This window comes from Aethalodelphis obliquidens, unplaced genomic scaffold (genome assembly GCF_003676395.1).
Source record: "Aethalodelphis obliquidens isolate GAN/ISIS:26980383/991018 unplaced genomic scaffold, ASM367639v1 scaffold65, whole genome shotgun sequence".
In the NCBI taxonomy this organism is placed as follows: Eukaryota; Metazoa; Chordata; class Mammalia; order Artiodactyla; family Delphinidae; genus Aethalodelphis; species Aethalodelphis obliquidens.
Window position 1 is genome coordinate 2,635,198 of NW_020838009.1, and position 24,275 is coordinate 2,659,472.

General features: G+C 38.9%; 2 long non-coding RNA genes across 2 annotated transcripts in view; one reads left to right on the forward strand and one right to left on the reverse strand.

The window, feature by feature from the left end:
- The first annotated feature begins 3,658 nt into the window (after positions 1 to 3,658).
- LOC113610755 (uncharacterized) overlaps positions 3,659 to 24,275 on the forward strand; it is a 40,600-nt gene continuing 19,983 nt past the window's right edge. Inside the window, exon 1 of the long non-coding RNA XR_003429205.1 lies at positions 3,659 to 3,882. This is a non-coding gene — a long non-coding RNA (uncharacterized LOC113610755). The remainder of the gene's footprint in view (positions 3,883 to 24,275) is intronic.
- Positions 16,235 to 24,275, reverse strand: part of LOC113610756 (uncharacterized) — a 29,197-nt gene continuing 21,156 nt past the window's right edge. Inside the window, exon 3 of the long non-coding RNA XR_003429206.1 lies at positions 16,235 to 16,588. This is a non-coding gene — a long non-coding RNA (uncharacterized LOC113610756). The remainder of the gene's footprint in view (positions 16,589 to 24,275) is intronic.

Genomic DNA, 24,275 nt, shown 5'->3' on the forward strand with positions numbered 1-24,275 from the left:
GACTTAGGAAGACATTGGTACAACTTACGTCAGAATATTTTGCCTATGTTCTTTTCTAGGAGTTTTATGGTGTTGTCTTATATTTAATACTTAAACCATTTTGAGTTTATTTTTGTGTATGGTGTGAGGGTGTGTTCTAACTTCACTGATTTGCTTGCAGCTGTCCAACTTTCCCAGCACCATTTGCTGAAGAGACTGTCTTTTCCCCATGGCATACTCTTGCCTCCTTTGTTGAAGATTAATTGATTATTGTTGAAGATTAATTGATCATAGGTGTGTGGGTTTACTTTTGAGCTCTCTATTATGTTCCATTGATCCATATGTCTGTATCTGTGCCAATACCATACTGTTTGATTACTGTAGATGTGTAGCATTTTCTGAGTTCTAGGAGTGTTATGCTTCCTGCTTTGTTCTTTTTCCTCAGCATTGCTTTGGCAATTCTGGGTCTTATGTGGTTTCATAAAAATTTTAGAATTATTTGTTCTAGTTTTGTGAAAATTGTCATGGGTAAATTGATAGGGATCATATTAAATCTGTACGTTGCTTTGGGTAATATGGCCATTTTAACAATATTAATTCTTTCAATCCAGGAGCATGGGATATCTTTTCATTTTTTAAATCATCTTCAATACTAATATTTTATAGTTGTTGGCATATAAGTCTTTCGTCTCCTTGGACGAGTTTATTCTTAAGTGTTTTATTATTTTTTGATGCAAGTTTAAAAGGTATTGTTCTTTTATATTCCCTTTCTGATATTTCATTGTTAATGTAAAGAAATGCAACCGATTTCTGTATGTTAAACTTTTATCTTGCTACCTTGCTGAATTTATCAGTTCTAGTAGGATTTTTCTGTGTGTGAAGTCATTAGAGTTTTCTATATATCGTGTCATGTCATCTGCATATAATAACAATTTTACCTGTCCCTTACTATTTGAATACGTTTTATTTATTATTTTTTCTTTTCTGATTGCTGTGGCTAGGACTTCCAACACTATGCTGAATAGAAGTGGTAAGAGTGGGCATCTATGTTTTGTTCCAGACTTCAGTGGGAAGTCTTTCAGCTTTTTCCTGTTGAGTATTATATTGGCTATGGTTTTATCATAAATAGGTTTTATAATTTTGAGATGTTCCCTCTATACCCACTTTCATAAGAGTTTTATCATGAATGGATGTTTAATTGTATCAAATGCTTTTTCTATATTTATTGACATGATCATGTGGATTTTTTCTTTTTTTGTTGTTGTTGTTGATGTGGTGTATCACACTGATTGTTTTGCATATGTTGAACCATCCTCGTGACCCTGGAATGAATCCAGCGTGGTCATGGTGTATGTTTTATTTATGTGCTGTTGGATTAAGTTTGCTGATATTTGGTTGATAATTTTTGGATCTATATTTATCACAGATATTGGCCTGTAATTTTCTTTTTTGGTAGTGTCTTTGTCTGGTTTTAGTATCAGGGTGATGGTGGTCTCATAGAATGTCTTTGGGAGTGTTCCCTCCTCTTCAGTCTTTTGGAGAAGTTTGAGAAGAATTGATATAAGTTTTTCTTTGTATGTTTGGTAGAATTTGTCTGTGAAGTCATGTGTTCCCGGACTTTTGGTTGTAGGAAATCTGTTGTTTGTTTTTGTTTTACAGGTTCTATTTCACTTCTAGTTATCAGTCTGTTCAAATTGTCTATTTCTTCTTGATTTAGTTTTGGTGGCTTTATGTTTCTAGAAACTCATCTATTTCTTCTAGGTTTTCCAAATTGTTTGGCTTGTAATTGTTCATAATATATATTTTTAAAATTTCTGTGAGGTCCCTTGTAATTTCTCCTCTTTCATTTCTTATTTTATCTGGGTCCTCTCTCTTTTCTTCTTTGTGAGCCTGGCAAGAGGTTTAGCAATTCTGTTTACCCTTTCAAAGGATCAGCTCTCAGTTTTACAGATTTTTTTTCTATTTTTAAAATCTGTTTTATTTATTTCCTCTCTGATTTTATTATTTCCTTCCTTCTGCTGACTCTAGGTTTTGTTTGTTCTTCTTTTTCTAATTCTTTTAGGCGGTGGGTTAGGTTGTTTGAGATTTCTGTCGTTTTATGAGGAAGGCATGTATTGCTATGGACTTCCCTCTAAGAACTGCCTCTGCTGTATCCCATAGATTTTGTATGGTTGTGTTTTCATTGTCATTTGTCTCAAGGTATTTTTCAGTTTCCTCTTTGATTTCATCATTGACCCATTCGTTTTTTAGAAATATGTTGTTTATTCTCCATGTAATCATTTTTTTCTCATTTCTTCTTCTGTGGTAGATTTACAGTTTAATGCAACTAAAGATTGGTGTTTTTAAAAATAAAGGAAATTGATGAAATTTTAGCTAGACTAACCAAGGAAAAAAGAAAAAGAAGTCAAAAAATATGACAAATGAAAGAGGAGACATAAAAGAAATACAAAGGACCATAAGATCATATCATTAAGAATTATACACCAATAAATTTGATAAATTATAATAAATAAATAAAACCCCAGAAGTATATCAAAGTATATCAAAGTAATATACAGGTGTAATGCAATCCCTATCACAATTTCTATAACATTTTTTCACAGAAATAGAAGCAACAATTTTAAAATTTGCACGGAACCACAAAAGAATCCAAATAGCAAAAGAAATTATGAGAAAGAAGAAAAAAACTGGAGGCTTCATGCTTCAAGATTTCAAATTCTATTACAAATCTATGGTCATAAAAACAGTATGGCATTGGCATAAAAAAAAACCCACATCAGTGGAAACAATAGCACAGAAACAAATCTAAGCATATATGGTAATTAATTTATGACACTGAAGCCAAGAATATACAATTGAGAAATATGATAATTCTTTTATTAAATGTTGTTGGGAAAACTGGGAAGCCACATGCAAAAGAATGAAACTGGACCACTATCTTACACCATACAGAAAAAATAACTTTAAAAGGGTTAAAGACTTGAATGGAAGATGGAAAACCATAAAACTCATAGAAGAACACATAAAGGCAGTAAGTTCCTTGACCTAGGTCTTGGATATGATATTTTGAAATGGACCAAAAAATCAAAACCAACAAAAGCAAAATAACAAAATGGAGGACATCAAACTCAAAAGCTTATATACATCAAAGGAAACATCAACAAAATAAAAAGGCAACCTACTAAAAAATATAAATAATACCTTAATAAACCTAACTTCAGAAAAAAAATTATAGCAAGATAAAGTGAATTCTACACCAAAACTCCAATGTTTTGGATGTTAGGAAATATATTAATATAATCAGCTTATAAATTTAGGAAAGGCATGTAATCAAAGTGACAGATACAGACAAAGGAGCATGGTAGAATTCTACAGGTAATAATTATAAAATTAAAGAAGAGGTCAGTCCCCTCAGCCTCCGCTGCCACCACCCCTTTGCCAGCGCTCCGGCACCACCTCGGGACGGTGGTCCTCCATGGGAGGGAGCGAGGTGGCGGGTGGCTGGGCGGGCGGCTGACGGGCAGCGGGGACAGCGGGAGGGCGGCCGGCAGTCCTGCACGCTCGGCAGCAACGGCGTCTAATCTCCATGGGGTCTGCCCTTGGTGCCCGACACTTTAAGGTGTACAGCAGATTGTGCGTTTGTTAGAACATTTTCACTGCTGCACCGAGGGCACACGTATCTTCAGCGGGACTTGGAATTCCTGGAGAATTCAGTTGCCTTTGTGAAAGCTGGCATAATTTCTTTAAATTTCATCTCTTAGTGTTTCCCATTTTGTTGTTTCAGAAAGATATCAAGAAACCATGAACAACTTTAGTAATGAAGAGTTTGACTGCCATTTCTTGGATGAAGGCTTTACTGCCAAGGACATCCGGGACCAAAATATGAAGTTTCTTCTTTTGACGGTAAGGATACCTTCTATGTTGCAGACCTGGGAGACATTCTAAAGAAACATCTCAGACAGTTTAAAGCTCTTCCTCGGGTCATCCCCTTTTATGTAGTCAAATGCAGTGATAGCAGAACCATAGTGAAGACCCTAGCTGCCACAGGGACAGGATTTGACTATGCCAGCAAGACTGAAATCCAGTTGGTGCAGAGTCTCGGGGTGCCTCCAAAGAGGATTATCTATGCAAATCCTTGTGAACAAGTGTCTCAGATTAAATACGCTGCCAATAATGGAGTCCAGATGATGACATTTTTGTTGTTTGTTTGGGTTTTTAAATTAATTAATTTATGTATGTATGTGTATATGTATTTATTTATTTTTTGCTGCATTGGGTCTTCGTTGCTGCATGTGGGCTGCTCTTCGTTGCGGTGCGTGGGCTTCTCATTGCAGTGACTTCTTGTTGTGGAGCACGGGCTCTAGGCACCCGGGCTTCAGTAGTGTGGCACTTGGGCTCTAGAGTGCAGACTCAGCAGTTGCGGCCCACGGGCCTAGTTGCTCCGTGACAAGTGGGATCCTCCCTGACCAGGGCTCAAACCTGTGTCCCCTGCATTGGCAGGCGGGTTCCTAACCACTTCACCACCAGGGAAGTCCGGAGGTTTGTATAATCTCTTAGGGATTCAGTCTACCGTTGAACTGGTAGCAAGGTGATCTCTAATTGTAGTTTTGATTTGCATGTCTCTGCTAACTGCTAAGCTGAATGTGTTTTTACAGGCTTTTTTTCTTCATATACCCGTGTGAGTAGAATTTACCTGATTCAGTTGCCTTCTTGAATGTCTGCCCCCTTTTCAATGATTTTCAAACACTTTCACCTGGACATTTGTTGATGTCAGGTATTATGTTGGGCCCTGAAGTCGTTATGAATACAAAGTGCCCCTAAGCAAGCGTTTTGAGGTTGCTTTTGCGGGAAATGGCCACCAGGCGTCAGTATTTCCTCGGGACCTACTCTGGTTACGCCGGCAACCAGACACTAAGGGGAAATTCCGCTTGGGGCTTCTAACTTAGAGTGGAATGTGACAGTACAAACACCCAAATCTTGTGTCTCATTGCCACATTTTTAATTAGAATAATTTTTACTTTTTCTTGGTGGAACTTTGATGTACAGTGTGGAGTATGTTGTAGCTATAGTGAATCGTTTTCCCTTATACATATCCATATATTCTATGCATCTTTGGCTTCTTTTCCCATATAGGTTACTAGAGACTGTTGATAGAACTCCCTGGTATACATAGGTCCTTGTTGATTATCTCTTTTATTGGAAAATTGCATATTTATTATTTCCATTGTCCTAATTTATCCTTTGACCCCCTTTTGTCCTTTTTTTAACCATATGTGTGATTTCTAAGTCCATGAGTCCCTGAGTTTATGTGTTCTCTTATTTGTTCAATGGTGTGTATTTTTAGATTCTACCTATAAGTGATATCATATGGTATTAGTCTTTCTGATTCTGACTTACTTTATTTAGTATGATTATCTCTAGGTTTTCTATGTTCCTGCAAATGGCATAATTTCATTTATTTAAATGTCTGAGGGACTTCCCTGGTGGTGCAGTTGTTAAGAATCTGCCTGCCAATGCAGGGGACACGGGTTCGAGCCCTGGTCCGGGAAGATCCCACATGCTGAGGAGCAATTAAGCCCATGTGCTACAACTATTGAGCCTGTACTCTGGAGCCCGAGAGCCACAACTACTGAACCCAGGTGCCACAAGTATTGAAGCTTGCACACCTAGAGCCCGTGCTCTGCGACAAGAGAAGCCACTGCAATGAGAAGCCTGCGCTCCACAACAAAGAGTAGCCCCAGCTCATCGCAACTAGAGAGAGCTCGTGCATAGCAACGAGGACCCAATGCAGCCAAAAATAAATAAATAAATGTATTTTTTAAATGTCTGGGGCTTCCCTGGTGGCGCAGTGGTTAAGAATCCGCCTGCCAATGCAGGGGACACGGGTTTGAGCCCTGGTCCAGGAAGATCCCACATGCCGTGGAGCAACTAAGCCCATGCTCCACAACTACTGAGCCTGTGCTCTAGAGCCCACAAGCCTAGAGCCCGTGCTCCACAGCAAAGAGAAGCCACTGCAATGAGAAGCCCACGCACCACAACAAAGAGTAGCCCCTGCTCGTCATAACTAGAGAAAGCCCGCGCACAGCAATGAAGACCCAATGCAGCCAAAAATAATTAATTAATTAATTTAAAAAATGTCTGAGTCATATTTTGTTGCGTACATATATTAGTTCTTCTTTTTCTGTTCACCTGGCCATGGACATTTTTTATGCTTCCATGTTTTGGCTCGTGTGAATGGTGCTGCAGTGCACTCTGAGTGCATGTGTCTTTTTGAATTCTGGTTTTCTCTGCATATACTCCTAAGGGTAGCAATGGTGGATCATATGGAACTCTCCTTTTAGGTTTGAAGGCACTTCCATAATGTTGTCTATAGTGGCTGTTACAATTTGTATCTCACCAGTACAATAAATGGGCTTGCATTTCTCCATGCCCTCTACGTCATTTATTCATTTTCAATTTTTGATGATCACCTTACCAACTGGTGAAGGTGAATCCTCATTTTGATTTAGATTTGCATGTCTCTGCTAATTGCTGTGTTGAACATGTTCTTACGGGCTATTTTAATTCATAAACAGTGTGAGTAGAATTTACCTGTTGAAATTGCCTTCTTGAAAGTCTGCCCTCTTTTCAATGATTTTTGAACACTTAGCCCTGGACATTTTGTGATGTCAGGCATCATTTAGAGTCCAGAAGTCCTTGTGAATATTAAGTGCCCATAAGCAGTCTTTTTGAGGTTGCTTTTGTGGCAAATGGTCATAAGGCCAGCATTTCTTTAGGCCCAATTCTGCTTATGCCAGCAACCAGAGCCTTAGGGGAAATCCTGTTTGGGGCTTGTAAAAAAAGAGGAATGTGCCAGAAAAAACACTCAAATCTTGTGTCTCATTACCACTTTTTAATAAATTAATTTCTTTTTTTTGGAGTGACATTGATATACAGTGTTGTGTATGTTGTAGGGATACAGAACCATTTTCAGTTATACATATATACATATCTCTGCATGTTTGGCTTCTTTTCCCATTTAGTTTATTAGAGAGTGTTGATAGCCCTTCCTTGGTATACGTAGATCCCTGTTGAATATCTATTTTATATGAAATAGTATGTATTTGTTAATTCTCCTAATTTATCCCTTGACCCCTTCTGTCCAGTTGGTAACCATATTTTTTTTTCTAGGTTCCTGTGTCTGCTCGTTTCCTCAATTATTTCAATCATGTGCATTTTTAGATTCCAGCTATACGTTATATCATATATTTGTCTTTCTGATACTTACTTTACTTAGTATGATCATCTCTAGGTTTATCTACGTTGCTGCAAATGGCATTATTTCATTCTTTTACATGGCGGAGTCATATACCACTGTGTACATGTATCACTTTTTTTTTAATCTCTTCATCTGTCCATGGACATTTTTTATGTTTCCACATCTTCAGTATTGTAAACGGTGCTGCAGTGCAAGCTTGGGTTCATGTGTCTTTCGAATTCTGGTTTTCTCTGCATATACTCTTTGTGGTAGCACTGCTGGATCATACGTTAGGTGTCTTTTTACCTTTTAAAGGCACTTCCATAATGTTCTCTATAGTGGCTGTTCCACATTTACATCTTACCATCACCATAAAAGGGTTTCCTTTTCTCAAAGCCCTCTCAACCATTTATTCATTGTGATTTTTATGATGGCCTTTGAGACCAGTGCAATGTGTTCCCTCCTCGTTGTTTGATTTCCATGTCTCTGCTAATTGCTATTTTTACGGAGTCCAATTTCACTACTTTCGCTGCACAACAGGCCAATGAATCGGAGACCAGGTGTTGAGGCAAAGAATACGACTTTATTTGGAAAGCCGGCAGACCAACACGATAGTGACGACAGCCCTGTGTCTCGAAAAACCATCTTAGCAGGGTTTGGATGCCAGTTTCTTTTACAGCACAGAGAGTGGGAGGAATTGAGGCAGTAAAGTAAAAAGGCCTTAAATTTTGCAATATTCCCTGGAATGGCCAGCCTCAGGGAGGGGATGTGTTAATTTCTTCTTTCTTGCAGCCATCCACAGGTGGACAGGGTCAGATGGTCTCCCTGTGAGCTGAACAGAGGCACTTTAGTTAACATTCAGGCAGAGGGGCAGTATTCCCTGAGGTAGGCCATTATGTATGATTATTATAACAAAAGCAACAAAACACAAAGGTTAAAATCAAAGAAACAGATGGAACATGGAGTCCGATTTAGCTCTTCCCTGTTACAATTCCCCACTGTCAATGTACATGCCACAATCTTGTGGAAAAAGGGGTGACAATGTTTTAACTGTTCCGTCAGATGGATCTTTCTGGGAGTTTCTGCCATCGGTTCAGTGTTCCAAATGTTGAGATTTTTCTTCTGTTCCGCTTTGGAAGTGTCTACTTTACATCTGTAGACTGAAAAAATATTTACAACCTTAAAGTTGAGATTTATCAGGAATTTTGAGGGCTTCAAGCCTGGAGACCGCATCTCAAGTTAAGGAATTTAGTGCAAGGGTCAGGGCTCACTGAAATAATTCCTTTGATATGCACCACACCTATCTGTGGCCTGTATGCTGTACTTTCACATCCTGAGTTTCCTCAGGGCTTACCGCAGGGAGTAGCTGCAGTCTGATGGCTGCTGACGGCAGGTATTCTTCTCCTCCCTGAGTTTTCTCAAGGTTCACTGGCTCATGTTGGAGAGCTGCAGTCGCGGATGATTGAGCCTCTCCTCTTGGTCAGGAATTTGACCAATATTTGAGAGACATTTTATGAGCAAATTTTGTCCCATGGTGCTGGGAGGCTCATCCCAGGTCAGGTGAAAAATCTTGATATACCACTCCAGGTGCTAATTTTCGGATTAGGCCCTATCGATATTTAAAGATTCTCTGGATCCTCTGTCTAATTATGATCCAGGAGACATTTTCCCTTGTTGTTTCTTCCCATACCTAGAATCACATTATTACAATTATTTTATGCTATAAATGTGATCTATTTCTGTAAGATAGTTAGCTATAGAAGTTTTGTTGGAGGCTTGGTTATACACTGGGTAGTGCAAGAGACAACAATCTTATAAAATAGACAAGATATAAGTAATGTAGATAGTAACCTTGACAAAGACATTGTCATACAGCAGGGAGACACAAAGCACAAGCAATTTTGAAACAAAGAACAAATTAAAACAGTGGTTAACATAATACCAAGTTCACAGGAGAGTCAGCTGGAGACAACAAATTCTGGCAGGATCAGGTAGAAAAAGATAAAAGTTTCCTCTTTGTTTACAAAGGCATACTTTATCAACTTGTTGTAGGTCATAGCATGAGAGAAAAGGTTTTTCCTAAAAACAAAGATTAAAGCTGTTGCAGCAATAATAGAAATGAAGTTTTCCCTCTCCTGAGAACAAGGAAAAGAAAGCTAACAGTGAACAGGCTAGAGAAGAAACATAGCCTGGCCTGAAAGAGTTAATCCTACATTTTTTTTTTTTTAACTGTTACTATCTGTAACTAGATTTGTACTTCACAAAGCTAACCTATTACTCTTTAACACTATGTGAGTTACATCCTTCACTCCCTTGTAGCAAATCACCCCTTGTAGTATTTGCATTTCAGAAAAAAGTCACTGTAAGGTCGGATCTTAACAAACGGCACCGCGAAACAGAGGAAAGCTTCAAGTGAGCTTTATTAGGGAGCGCTCCCGGGCGAGGTTCACTGGTCCGAGAGAAAGGGGCCCGAGAAGTCGCACCTGGGCGAGGGTCGGGCAAGACTTTATAGGGGAAGAAGGGAAAGGGGTATGGTGAATCTGGGAGGGCGCAGGGTATTCCTTATTTGGTGGTCTTTTCGGGTATCCTGGGGGACCGTTAGTCCCGCCCCTCGAAAGGCAGGGCTGGGTTCAAAGTCCCCAGGTCAGTTCCTGGAACTGGGTGGTCCGGAGAATTTCGGTCTGATGCAACCTGTGAATCTGATTGTGTTCCCCTGCCTCGGGCCAGTTGGCCTTACAGTCACAGGCTGATAACCCAGAGACAAACGGACCCAATTACCAGGCTGCCTGACGCCAGCTGTGACTGTTTTGAAATAATGCAGGAAGAAGAAGAATGCAAGACCTTTACTACTTTGATCCTTATCATATACCCTGGACTGCGCGAGCCCCACATATACAATCTTCTCCGATCCCCAAAGGAGCGCACGGTTCTTGAGGTGCTAGCCTGCTGTGTCTTCCCCTCTGCCTGGTAGAAAGAGCCATCTCTCTCTTCCTCCAAAATCTGTGTCTCTGTATTTCTGTTCAGCATCGGTGCACAGAGAAGCCGAGATTTCAGCAACAAAGCCAGTATATTTCCCAAAGTCATAAAGTTATAAATCATATTTACCAGTTCATTCAGTCCCATGTAATTAATTCCCATTCATCTGGATGAAATAATCATGTTTCCCATTAGTTTTGTCCTTTGTTACCCAGTCCAGTGATATTTTCTAAAGGCTATCAGAAAGTTATATCTGTTAAAAAGTTCCTCTTTATCAGTCTTCTTGAAAATCCTCATTTTGTAAAAGCATCAGGACAAAACTTAAAACAGCATGGCTAAAGATTTGCGTACAATGTAATTAGCAGGAAACTTGGATATACCATTTTAGGATAGCTAGTATTATGATAACATATCAGGACATATCAGATGTTAAGGATTCCATATAAATTTTGGTATATCTATATAAATGGCATTTACCCATACACTATAACCTAAGGTTCATCTCCAATCACTTGACAAAGTTTTTTAAGTAATTTTAACATACCAAATAAACGTAGTTTGATATTTCTTACTGAGATGTTCTTTCGAAGTGCCCCAGAGCCAGCTGGAGGCTAAAAAACTTTGGTCAGATTTTTGATATTTGGGAAGTTTGTTAAAAATATCAAAAATGTTTTAAAACACAACAGGATCGTAGGTCACTGTGAAAGAATACTTATTCATTTAACCGAAGTCACAAAATGATTAAAAGAAAACAAATATGGATCACCTAAGGGCATAGAAACTTATAATCTGTTATCAAAAGGAGCACTTCTAACAGAGAGATCAAATTCCAGTCTTGTATTAGCTTACTTAACAAAATTGATTTACTTAGTTAACTTCAATCTAAATTTAGTTAATCCTGACCATGTATAAAACTTTCCAGTAAAATGTAATTCCATTCCTCATACCATCTTTACTGAAAACACACATTTTACCATACTGAAATGTTTTATTATTTTCAGTTGCTTTAATTATATATTTAAATTAGAATCCCTGACTCTTAAAAACCTTAATTTCTAGTGACAACCAAGAGGCAAGTAATAGTTACCAGAATCTGGAGAAACTATTTAGATGATTTTTAGAACATAATTATTTTTATAGTTTACCTAAAAGCTCTTATGTCATTTACATTTAAAATTTCATCATATCAAGTTATGTTTCTTGCTGACAAATTTGCAGCAGGTATAACAAGATTTCATTTAACTTTTTTTAAATCTAGGTGCAGTGAAAGTACTAAATGTTGGTGGCTCTAAAGACATGTCTGTATTAATTAGATCAACAAACTTAAACATTAATACCAGGCATTTACTTAATACTAGATATTTCCCAGTTCACGTGTCCCTGAAACTCATTTAGCTTAATTTCTCTTGTAGGTAGAATTGTTTGGTTTGTAAGCAATTACTTTTCTTTAAGCCAATTAAATAGAGCTAATTTACAGATTAACCTCAGCAATGTTATCCAAAGACAAATACACGTACAAACAGAGACATCATAGTTCTCATTTCAAAAGTTCAGCCCTGAGTCAGGTACAACAATGTAAAACCCATCAGTTTACAAAAGAGTTTGGATTAAAGTTGGGTTTCTGGCAGATGGAACAAATCAAGCTCTTGTCTAGATGGCTAAACCCTTTCTACTAATAATTATGGAAAACAAGTCAAGTTCTAAATTGCTGTACCCTCTTTTTCAAAATTTGCATTTTAAAAAGATGGCAGAGATAAGGGTTTTTGAGAAGACCGGATAGGACATTTGTATCTCAAAGATACAGGCAAGTTTCTCCTAGGATGACTTTTGTTTTCCCTTTGTTTAATACTTACAAGCCTCTTAAGATCACCCGTATTTATTAGAAAATCAATCAACTTCCTCCCCACTGTCAATGGTACCTGGGGCTCCTGTGGGGAAATCAGAATCAGACGCCTCAAGTACAAGGGAAATTGAACTTGAGTCCTGGCCTCTTACAGGATATCGGGGCGAGGGAAATTGCTCTGCTCTAGAAGTGGCTCCCGGTCCAAATTGGGTGCCCGGTTGGGTCTTAGATGGTGATACTAAACCAGGTCCCTGTGCCCTGGGGTTTACCATAGAAACTTCTATTTGATCCCCATGGGTAGGGGAAACAGGAGGCAGTGTATATGTTGGCGGCATGGGAGGGGGAGCAGTTGGAACTACTGTTGGTGCAGCCTGCTCGGCCATTGAAGGAGCTGGATAGGCTGGAGGGGGGTGTAAGTTTTGAAATAACATGTCCCCACTCTCATTTTTTCCCTCTTCCTTTGTAGAACAAATTTCCACTTGGGTTTCCCTTCAGACTGCTGCACCATAAGATGGCAGCCCTCTGACTCCTTTTCCTCCTGATGCAATAGCATAAATGCTCCTACATATGGAATCTCACCTCTTTTCCCTGCTCTTTTTTAAACATCTTTATTGAGGTATAATTGCTTTACATTGTTGTGTTAGTTGTTGCTATACATATATCCCCATGTGCCCTCCCTCTTGTGTTTCCCTCCCACCCTCCCTATCCCACCCTTCTAGGTGGTCACAAAGCACCAAGATGATCTCCCTGTGCTATGCGGCTGCTTCCCACTAGCTATCTATTTTACATTTGGTGGTGTGTACATGTCACTGGAGAACAATATGGCGGTTCCTTAAAAAACTAAAAATAGAACTACCATATGGCCCAGCAATCCCACTACTGGGCATATACCCTGAGAAAACCATAATTCCCTGCTCTTTTGCAGAACATTTCTAACTGCGAGTGAGCCATTCAGAGGCCATCATTCTTCTGAGCCTAAGATATACTGGGTCCACATCCTATTACAATAGTGTATCTATTATGTCTTTTTTAGTCATAGAATCACCGCTATGTTTTGCCCATTTATCTAATATATTCCCCAAAGTGCTCTCCTTTGGGATAGATGGAGTGTTTTCCACTTTTAAAAGTTTGATAACACCAAGACACAAAAGACGCAAATTCCAATACAAAAGGCACAAATTCTAGCATCGATGCACACAAAACCACGACAAAACCAATGAACTAGTTCCCAGATCAGGTAGACTTAACCGTACAAAACCAAAGAACTTTTTCCCACTGAACCGATTCCCAGAATCAGGTAGAGTTCAACAACAATTGCCCCTGCTAATAGGGTATTCCAGCCAGATTGGCTTGTCCCGTAAAGGAAAAGCCCAGACTGAGGGGGGAATATGTTCCTGGTGTGCACGCCGGAGCGACTTACCCTCCAGAATCAGAGTCTGTCGACTCATAGCCCTAAATGAAACCGAAGTTCCCCAAATTGGAATCGAAGTTCCCCAAATGGAACCAAAGTTCCAGAATCGAATCGAGTCCATCAACTCGTAGCACCAAACTGAAGTTGGTCGGTTCCTTGCCTCAACTGCCAAGTGCTGGGGTAGCCGGTGTCGCTTCAGGGAACTTTGAAGGGAAGATCCTCAGGACTAATGGTCCCGGCAGCTGCTAGGGCCTTGCCCCAGTATTCCCTGACCAGGGCGGCTAGTCACGAGCAGCAAGGCTCCTGGCTGGCTAAGCCAAATTTTTTACCAAGCTCACGCTCGCTCTGCTTGCCGCATGACAGGCCAATGAATCGGAGACGAGGTGTTGAGGCAAAGGAATACGACTTTATTCGGAAAGCCAGCAGACCGAGAAGATGGCAGATTAGTGTCTCTGAAAAACCATCTTAACTGGCGCGGCGGGGGTGGGGGTCGGGGGTGGGGCGGAGGGGCGGGGTTTGCATGCCCGTTTCTTTTATAGCACAGAGAGGGAGAGGGAGGAGATGAGGAAGTAAAGGGAAATGGCCATAAGCTTTGCAAATATCCCCTGGAATGGCCAGCCTTGGGGAGGGGATGTGTTAATTTTTTCTTTCTTGCAGCCATCCACAGGTGGACAGGGTCAGATTGTCTACCTGTAAGCTGAACCGAGGCACTTTAACATTCTGGCAGAAGGGCAGGGTTCCCTGAGGCAGGCCATTATGTACGATTATAATAACAAAAGCAATGAAAAGCAAAGATTAAAGTCAAAGAAACAGATGGAACGTGGAGTCCAATTTAGCTCTTCCCTTTACAAAACCATCTTTTTTACTTGCCTTTAGTCATGAAGAATCTAGTTTATGAGTTTTTTTTGGTCCAAAATTCATGACTATTGCTTTTATTTTATGCTGGGGCATTTTTAGGATGGTTTTCATTAAATTTTTCATGTTCAGAAATTAAAGATGAGAGTAATCTTCAGTGAGCATATTAAGTTGATTTTGTTTAATTAATACAGTTTATTACTTCTCAATTGGAGAGGAACACAAAGATGGCTTTTCTTCAGTTACTGTTTCTTCCACCTCTTATATGTAACATTATCAAAGTTAATCACTTTACTGTAAAAATTAGATCAGGTGAAAATTTGGAGAATTCATAAGTCATGGGGTTGTTTAGGCATGAACAAACACACGTGACTGTGATGGGTGTTTAATAGATTTTGTAAAATTAGGAGAATATTCCAATTTGAATGATGCTGTAGCATGATGTAAAAGACAGAAAATGTCCAAGATGAAGAATTGCATGATTTCGCATGTGGTGAGAGGACACCTGTTCTCTGACTGCACAACTGACACACCCTAAGTTTAGGAGAAAAATCTACTTGTTTCATTTCCTGATTATTTCCAGTTTGTTTTTTATCATTGTCATCCTTGCTACATATGAATCACAGTCACTGTCCTTCTTTGCTTTCATTATGGACACAGGGTTCCCGCTGCTTTCCTCACCCCCAGTCATCCATGCAGGCCCTGGTAGTTTTTGACGTGTACTTTAAAAATTTCGAAAGCAATGACAAATTTAAGTGATCAATTTGAGGTCACTTATACGATTCAAATACAGCATTATGATCACCTAATTGTGATAAGAGTGGAGCAGCTTCAATGGACCAGAGTTTTAACTCGGGCAGTTAGCACTAGGAGACTTGTAAAGACTGGTGTTTTTTTGTTTGGTTGGTTGGGTTTTTTTTTTAGAGAGAGTTACATAAGACTTGTTGAAAGTACATATGGAGAGTTCCTTGGAAATGTAGGGAGGAAAGGAATGTAGCAAGGAAGCTCCACATATTCACCCCAAGGTCTTAGGCAGTTGGTGGTGGTGTGTTCGGATGTATAAATGACAGAGATGGAGACTTGGCAAGTGTGCTGGGTTTCTGAGAATCCAGGAAATCTAATTCTGTCCTAGTGATTTAAAATATTTCCTGGGCAGTACTAAGGACTGGATGCTATTAGTAGACAGAGATTATTACATTTTTCCAGGCTTAGATCAGTGGCAGTTTGATGGAGATGGGGTGTGGAATGAAACAATCTTTGTGAACATAGCTTGAAATGTCCCGTGTCAGACTAGATGTGGAGATGAGGAAGACTGCCGGACACTGTAATAGGCAGGTCCGCATGGCATGTGCTGTGGTTTCACAGAAACCTAGGTGCCAGGTATATACCAGCAACATAAAATATATCTACTGTAAATGAGTGACCTTCCAGGGAAGCTGACCCACAGGTGGCAGGGAGCATCCTCACTTCCTCTCAACAGAGTGATGGCCTTGTCATGTGCTCTGGGATCTGTACCAGGTGTCACTTAGTTGGGGGAAAAGTTTATCAGTCACAGGCAGTGAGCATTTCTTTTTCAAACAGTTTATTTGGTTTTTAGAAGTTCTGATTTTTTTCATAGCCCATACTGTCTTTTTACCAATCTTGCCTGGAATGGGAAGAGGACTTTTTTCAGTTGTGCTAATTGATACAATGGACTTGGGTAGCAGTTTATGCTCACTTTTTTTTTTTTTTTTTTGCGGTACGCAGACCTCTCACTGTTGTGGCCACTCCCGTTGCGGAGCACAGGCTCCGGACGCACAGGCTCAGCGGCCATGGCTCACGGGCCCAGCCGCTCCGTGGCATGTGGGATCTTCCCGGACCAGGGCACGAATCCGTGTCCCCTGCCTTGGCGGGCGGACTCTCAACAACTGCGCCACCAGGGAAGCCCTATGCTCACTTTTAACCTTGGTATAAGTAAAATATAATCATGTGTGTTTTTCTGTAGCTAGTGGTTTGTTTTCGGTTATACCAAGAACAGAGTTATGCATATGCATAGAAAAGATGTACATTTGGTGTTATGTACACAGTGCATAGGTAGATGTTCATAGCTGAAAAAATGGCTGAGAATATTTATGAGTTACCTTTACTTTTTTCACTTCTTCTCTCTGGTGTTGGCCACATGCAGGCACTTTACACATTTCTGTTCTCTCATAACCCTGGTATGGTCGCCCCACAGTCATATATCACATTTCTTTATCTATGCTGGACACCAGGGAAGCAATAGATGGCACCTCAAATTTCTAGATGCCTAAATTAAATAAATAAATAAAACACAAATTGGGATCATCAAATTTTAGTGAGAAGGAAGAGCAGTTAATCTCCTATATTGCTGATTGGAGAATTAAAAATATATCCAGTTAGGAAAACTGATTGACTTTTACTAATAAACATAAACCTTTACCCTATTAGGAAAAAAAAGTGAAAGTAAGCACAAAACAATGAAACAGCTCTGAACTTCTAAGATACCCTTCCATTCTGTATTCCTCCATCTATAGTTAGCTTCTATCGCATGCAAACGCTTTTTAAAATCAATGATAGGGAAACAGAACAAGAGACAGAAAGGTGAGTCCCAGTATCTGCATCCTCATGGTTATTAAGTACTGCAAGTGTAGTGCTACTAAAAACTGGTCTGGGGGAGCAGCACTGGCACAAAGAAGAAACTTGATAAAGATGCCAGTTCCTGGGCCCCACTCCAAACCTGCAGAATGACAGTTTCTTCCATGGGTCCTGGAATACTTTGTATGCATATTTAAATTTGAGAGGCAGAATTTACATAAATGCTTATCACTCTAGGCTTACAATAAAGATGACATGGTGAGTTATAATAACCAGTATCACCTGTGACCTCCTTCACAGATTCTTTTTTTTTAAAAAATTAATTAATTAGATTTTTGGCTGCATTTGGGTCTTTGTTGCTGTGTGTAGGCTTTCTCTAGTTGCGGTGAGCGGGGGCTATACTTCGTTGTGGTGCGCGGGCTTCTCAGTGCGGTGGCTTCTCTTGTTGCAGAGCTTGGGGTCTAGGTGTGCAGGCTTCAGTAGTTGTGGCACGTGGGCTCAGTAGTTGTGGCTCACGGGTTCTAGAGCGCAGGCTCAGTAGTTGTGGTGCCCAGGCTTAGTTGTTCCACAGCATGTAGGATCTTCCCGGACCAGGGCTCAAACCCATGTCTCCTGCATTGGCAGGCGGATTTATAACCACTGAGCCACCTGGGAAGTCCTCCTTCACAGGTTCTGCCTGAGAGCACATTAAAAAAAACAAAAGTATAATTGACCTACAATATTATATTTGATTCAGGTGTACAACATAGTTTCAGGTGAACAGCATAATTTATATAGATTACAATAAATTTTTTTAAACTGCATGCTTCAGGCAATTCCAGAGTGAAACCAGAGTTAAGCAAGAGGGCTCTCAGGTATATTTGTGGTGTGAGAGTTGAGTCCAGCCTTTGGTTCAAGAAAAGGTAATAGAGTCTGTGTGGTCGGGTCAGGTCCTTGCAAACCACATTCCCCATTGCTATAGCAGAATTAGTGGTTGACTGTGAGGCGGAAGGGCAGGTGAAAACAGGGAAGGAGAACATCACATTTTGGCCTCAAAATCTGCAAATTAGAAATTCTTCCTATGTATTTTAAAGGGGCTGTCAGGAAATACTATTTGGTGAAATCATTTTCTATAACATATGGTGTCCTCTCTTCTCTGCTGAACACAGTACTGGATTGGAAATTGTAGAATCCCCAGCATGAGTCATGTTCCTTTTCTAAATAAACAGGTCTTGCTGTCTCTAAGCTGAACCTGGTCACGTTTTTTGAGCAAAGGAAAGAGCGGGGATGTGAAGAAAAGGAGATAACAGTCATACCCTCTGGTAGGGAATGAATAAAGCAGATGGCACAGGTGTGATGTCCAAAGGTGAAGGAGGAAGCTTGGCTTTAAAATGTGGTCTGGGAAGCTCTGCTTCAATGAAAATTATTTTGGGGGGCCTAGGTTTATGTCTTCTGGCTGTCATAAACTGTGGACCTTTGAAATATCATGCTTGTTGAGATAGATTAATTTACTGAAAAATTTCCAGTAAACACTGGAATAATGAGCTGTAGGGTCACTACAAAGAACACAGGAAGATGTTTCAACTGGATTTTAAGGAAACAGCATGTGGGAGGCAACAACTGATTAGAGATTTGGTGTACATGAAAAATGAGCTCTTATAATCTGCACAAAGAAGACTTTCCTGTGATACCCCCTTTATTGACAAAGAAAGGTTTCAAGAGGAACTCCTGCATTTCTGACCTTAGAAAACACATTTATAGAGGATCTTTTCATTAAATTTGGAACAACATAGAAGGCAAAGTATATGAATCTACTTTGTTTAATAGTTAGATTATTTTCGAAATCAAGAAGAGTTAAAATGCCTTCCTTAGAAAATAAAAAAGGGTATAAACTCAAAGAGGTAATCAGTTAACATAACTATTTGTAATTCAATTATAAACTTTTATATAATTATAAGTCAATATTTTGTTATGAAATAATTTTAGAATTGTAGAAAATCTTCAAAGATAATACAGAGAGGTCTCAGATATGTTTTCATCCAGTTTTCTCTATAGTTACCGTTGTACATTGCCATGCTACATTTGTGAAAACTAGGAAATCTCCACTGGTACATTACTGTTGGCTGAATTCCAGACTTTATTTGCATCTCACCAGTTTTGACCCTATGTCATTCTTCTCTTCCAGGACCCAGTCGAGCACATTAGGTACATATAGTCATCATATGTTCCCTGTCTCTTGTGCTCTATGACCCTCTTAGTCTTCCCTTATTTTTCATGACCTTCATGAGTTTGAGGAATACTGATGAGACACTGCTTAGACTATCCCTAAAGCTGAGTTTGTGTTATGTGCTCCTCATGATTAGAATAAATGAGTAATTTTCGAGAAAGATTCCACATCTCATCATGTCATATCATTTGGTAATTGACATGGTTTATTAAGGTGGTCCATCACTTGTTTAAAGTATTTGCGAGTTTTCTCCATTGTGAAGTTACTGTGTTTTTCTTTTCCATACTCTATTTTTTTGTAGGGCAATCACTAAGTGCATCTCATATGCAAGGAGGGGCTGAGGGGATAAAATAGTCTTCCCCACTTTAAAAGAGGAATAACTCCTTATATTATTCATTATCCTTATGTACAGAATATATTCCTTTTCTCCATTTATTTCTATAATTATATTTTTAACATTGATGTGGAATCCTATGTATTTATTGAATATTTTGTTATTATCATTCAGTTCCATGCTCTTTATTTTGTTGTTCAAGTTCATCTACATTTGACCATTGGGAGCTTTTTCAGGTTGGTTCTGTTTCCCCGTGATGTGCAACCAAACTTTTCTTTTTTAATAAATTTATTTATTTATTTATTTATGGCTGCATTGGGGCTTCATTGCTGTGCATGGGCTTTCTCTAGTTGCGGTGAGCGGGGGCTACTCTTCATTGTGGTGCACAGGCTTCTTATTGCAGTGGCTTCTGTTGTTGCGGAGCATGGGCTATAGGTGCGCAGGCTCAGTAGTTGTGGCACCGGGCTTAGCTGCCCTGTGGCATGTGGGATCTTCCCGGACAGGGGCTCGAACCCATGTCCCCTGCATTGGCAGGCGGATTCTTAACCACTGCGCCACCAGGGAAGCCTGCCACCAAACTTTTGATTCAAGCATTATTTATAGGCTCTGTAAGATCTTTCAGGCACTTGTGTATTCCCAGTTTCCACAGCCTACTCAGTATTTCCTGCTTCTTTCACATGAGACTCTGACTTTTACGTTTGGGATAACATAAAACAAAACAAAAAGCAGTCTCTCAAAACTCTTCAATGATCTCCTTGGAAATAACTAGTAGTTTGTAGGGGGTTTTTTGGTAATTAACCACTGGGATAAAGTTTTTCACAAATATCCTCTGTTCCCCAAAATTGATCTCTTATTGCACCTACAGGTGAAAAGATACTTGCAGTTGTGAGGGGAGATGAGGCCAGAGAATCACAAACCTACACCTAGGTTTATGACTGCTTCCCTCCAATATGGGTACTGGCTGTCTTGACAATCACACTGAGCCCACCACCCTGACAGCAGAAAGGAGTCAGGTGACAATTTTTTCTTTCAATCTGAAAGGATGACTGTCTATGGGAGGGTATCAGGTATTTAAGTAAATATTTATTCCAGAAAAAGTGATTCTTCAGGGTTTGATTCTGGTCCAGTGCCAAAGCCATACAGGAAGTTGAAATAATTCTGAAGCTTGAGCTGAACTAGTAAAGAGAGACTGGGATTATAGTTCCTCCATCAATCTGTTACGGCTTCTAATGTAATTTAGTGTAATTCACAATGACCTTGATTCTTGGTGCTGAATCCAAGTAATACTGCAACCTGACTTTTAATATACTCTTAAGTGCAGAAACCAAGTGCAGAAACCAATCTGTTGTTCATATTAATGACTGGAATCAGAGACTAAATGTTCAGGATTACTGCAGGTATGAGCCTGTAACGCCACATGCTGATAATAAAGACTAAGAGAAATGTATGTAAGTCATTTAGTCCTGCACAGAATGTTGTATCCAAATGGTAGTTGCTGGAAGAGAAATATGTTCTCTAACTCAGGGTGTATGAAGTACTTAATGGAGACAGAAACTTTTTTCTGCTGCCATCGTCAGTGGTTTGTGTGTTTTGATGAGATGGTCTTCCCTCTTGAAGAAAAGGAATTCGTCCTTAAGGAAATATAAATGTATAATAATGCGTTTTAGAGAACAGAAGTCAGTCTCAAATGTATCTTGTGATATTTCCTCTGTTTCAAAAATATTCTATCAATAAAAATGTATGATTTAAATTTAATAAAATGCACAAGATTTCACACATGAGAGATTCCATTTTTACATAACTATCTTGTATGTTAAAATAACATAAAAGGTGTATCTATCTTCACTGCTAATAGTTTTACTTCACTTACATATTAATAAATTGATGATAATATGATGTGAAATTCGTAGAATTTTTTTAACCTACACAATTTTATTAATATTAGTGATTCATAACACCTACTTTAAGGCACACTATGATGCTATTCAACAATTCCTGTGATGGGTGGTATTCCATTTTGTTCAGGCACAGAAACATATGACTCTCTCTGTTGCCGTCCTAATATTGAGCCTGTCTTGCATGTATTAAATCCAACGTTGTCATATTGCAGGTTTCTGTAGTATTACAATGAGAGTATCTATATTAAGATCACTACATCCTTTGCATAATTGATATTGGCCTATTAATAAATCTTTATACTGAACTGGAAACTTGTCAGTACTAAAACAATAATTACCACCAACTTAAACTATAATAACAAGTTAGGAAAACAGATAAATATATATCTAAACTATTGGAAAAACACAGCTAACTAGATCTGTAAGTATATCATAGTAATTAAGTACGCTAGGTTTGTCAACAGAAAAAGGATTTGGGATTCGGTTATAATTTATTTCATAGCAGAATCACCATCTTACTGACTGTAGGACTGTTATTACGTATTCCCTGATGTTTCATGTTTGCTGCTCATGATCTGATCCATGTCTCTATGGTTTTCATCTTGAATAGGCACAGGCAGCAGATTCAACACATCCCTAGGACTATTAACTCCTCTAGATCCTCCCCTGAATCTAGAGCCACCCAAAGCATCCTTGTCTTGGTGAGCACTTTTGTGTCTTTGTAACCCTCTCTTCCATATTTCACATTTGTTTGGCTCCTTTTAGTAATCCCAGCTGGTGAATGGTGAACTCTGCTGCGTTGGTTACTGTCTGTTTCTTACCTCTAGTCCCCTGCATTCTCTTGATTCATGACTGCAGAGTATCCAGGCTTTGTTTTTCTTTGATAATAATGGGAGAATTTCCTAATCTTGTGAGATATATGTAAATTGATGATATTTGCACATTGATCAGTTTTTTGTATGTTCATTCCTCTCTAAGTCCTAAGTATAATTTACAAAGTCATTTACAAGAGAGTGGCAAATAAGACAATTTTATGCTCCAAAAGAAGCAATAAATCATAGTACAATTGTAAATGCTTTTTTTTTTTTTTTTGCGGTACACGGGCCTCTCACTGTTGTGGCCTCTCTCGTTGCGGAGCACAGGCTCCAGACGCGCAGGCTCAGCAGCCATGGCTCATGGGCCCAGCCACTCCGCGGCATGTGGGATCTTCCAAGACCAGGGCACGAACCTGCGTTCCCTGCATCGGTAGGCGGACTCTCAACCACTGCGCCACCAGGGAAGCCCGTAAATGCATTATTGTTTGGTTATCATATAAATACCTATGTAAATATAATTTTATTAATGCTTGTAGTGGAGCTTCAGAATCTAGGCAGTGTCAAGCAGAAGTCTCTTAAATAGTCTGGGATTACAGAGGAGTCTTGAGTGTGCAAATAGGTATCTGAAATAATATATTTTCCTGGAAACAAACAGCCTGGAGTTGTAGGAATAGCTACATGAAATGAAAGAGCATGTGAGATATACCATATATATATGGTAGTATGGTCATTTTAAAAGTATTAATTCTTCCAAACCATGAGCATGGTATATTTTTTCATCTTTTTGTGTTGCCTTTAACTTCTTTTATCAATGTCTGATAGTTTTTTGAGTATGTGTCTTTTACCTGCTTAGGTATGTTTATTCCTAGGTATTTTATTCTTTGTGATGTTATTGCATATGGTACAGTTTCTTTAATTTCTCTTTCTGATAGTTCATTGTCAGTGTATAGAAATGCAACAGATCTGTATATTAATTTTGTATCTTGCAACTTTTCTGAATTTATTGATATGCTCTAGTGGTTTTTTGGTGGCGTCTTTAGGATTTTCTATGTACAGTGTTATGTCATCTGCAGACAGTGACAGTTGTACTTCTTCCTTTCCAATTTGGTTTGCTTTTATTTCTTTTTCTTGTCTGATTTTGTGTGCCTGGATTTCCAATACTATGTTGAATTAAAGTGGCAAGAGTGGGCATTTCTGTCTTGACCCAGACCTTGAGGAAATGCTTTCAGTTTTTCACCACTGAGTATGATGTTAGCTGTTGCCTTCTCCAAATGGCCTTTATTATGCTGAGGTATATATCCTCTATACCCAGTGTCTGGAGAGCTTTTAATCATGAATTGATGTTGAATTTTTTCAAAAGCTTTTTATGCATCTATTGAGATGATCATGTTTTTTTTTTTTATCATATGATTTTTATTCTTCAATTTGTTACTGTGGTTTATCACATGGATTGATATGAAGATACTGAACCACCCTTGACTCCCTGGGATTAATCCCACTTGACCATGGTGTATGATACTTTTAATATATTGTTGGACTCATTTTGCTGATACTTTTTGAGGATTTTTGCATGTATGTTCATCAGTGACATTGCCTAGTAATTTTCTTTTTTTATGTGATATTTTTGTCTGATTTTGGTATCAGGATGATGCTGACCTAATCCTCTGCAATATTTTGGAATAGTTTGAGGTTATGTGTTAACTTTTTTCTAAATGTTTGGTAGAATTCAACTCTGAAGCCATCTGATCCTTCACTTTTGTTTGTTGAGTTTTTGTTTTTAATTAGTACTGATTCTTTTTCATTACTGGCTATTGCTCTGTTCATATTTTCTATTTCTTCTGGGTTCAGTCCTGGGAGATGGTACAGTTCTAGGAATTTGTCCATTTCTTCTACTTTGTTCATTTTATTGGCATATATAGTTGTTCGGTTACCAAAGGGGAAAGGTGTGTGTGGGGGGGGATAAATTGAGAGTTTGGGATTGACATACCTACATAGATAACCAACAAGGACCTACTGTATAGCACAGAGAACTCTGCTCAATATTCTGTAATAATCTAAACAGGTAAATAATTTGAAAAAATATATATATATATATATATATATATATATATATATATATATATATA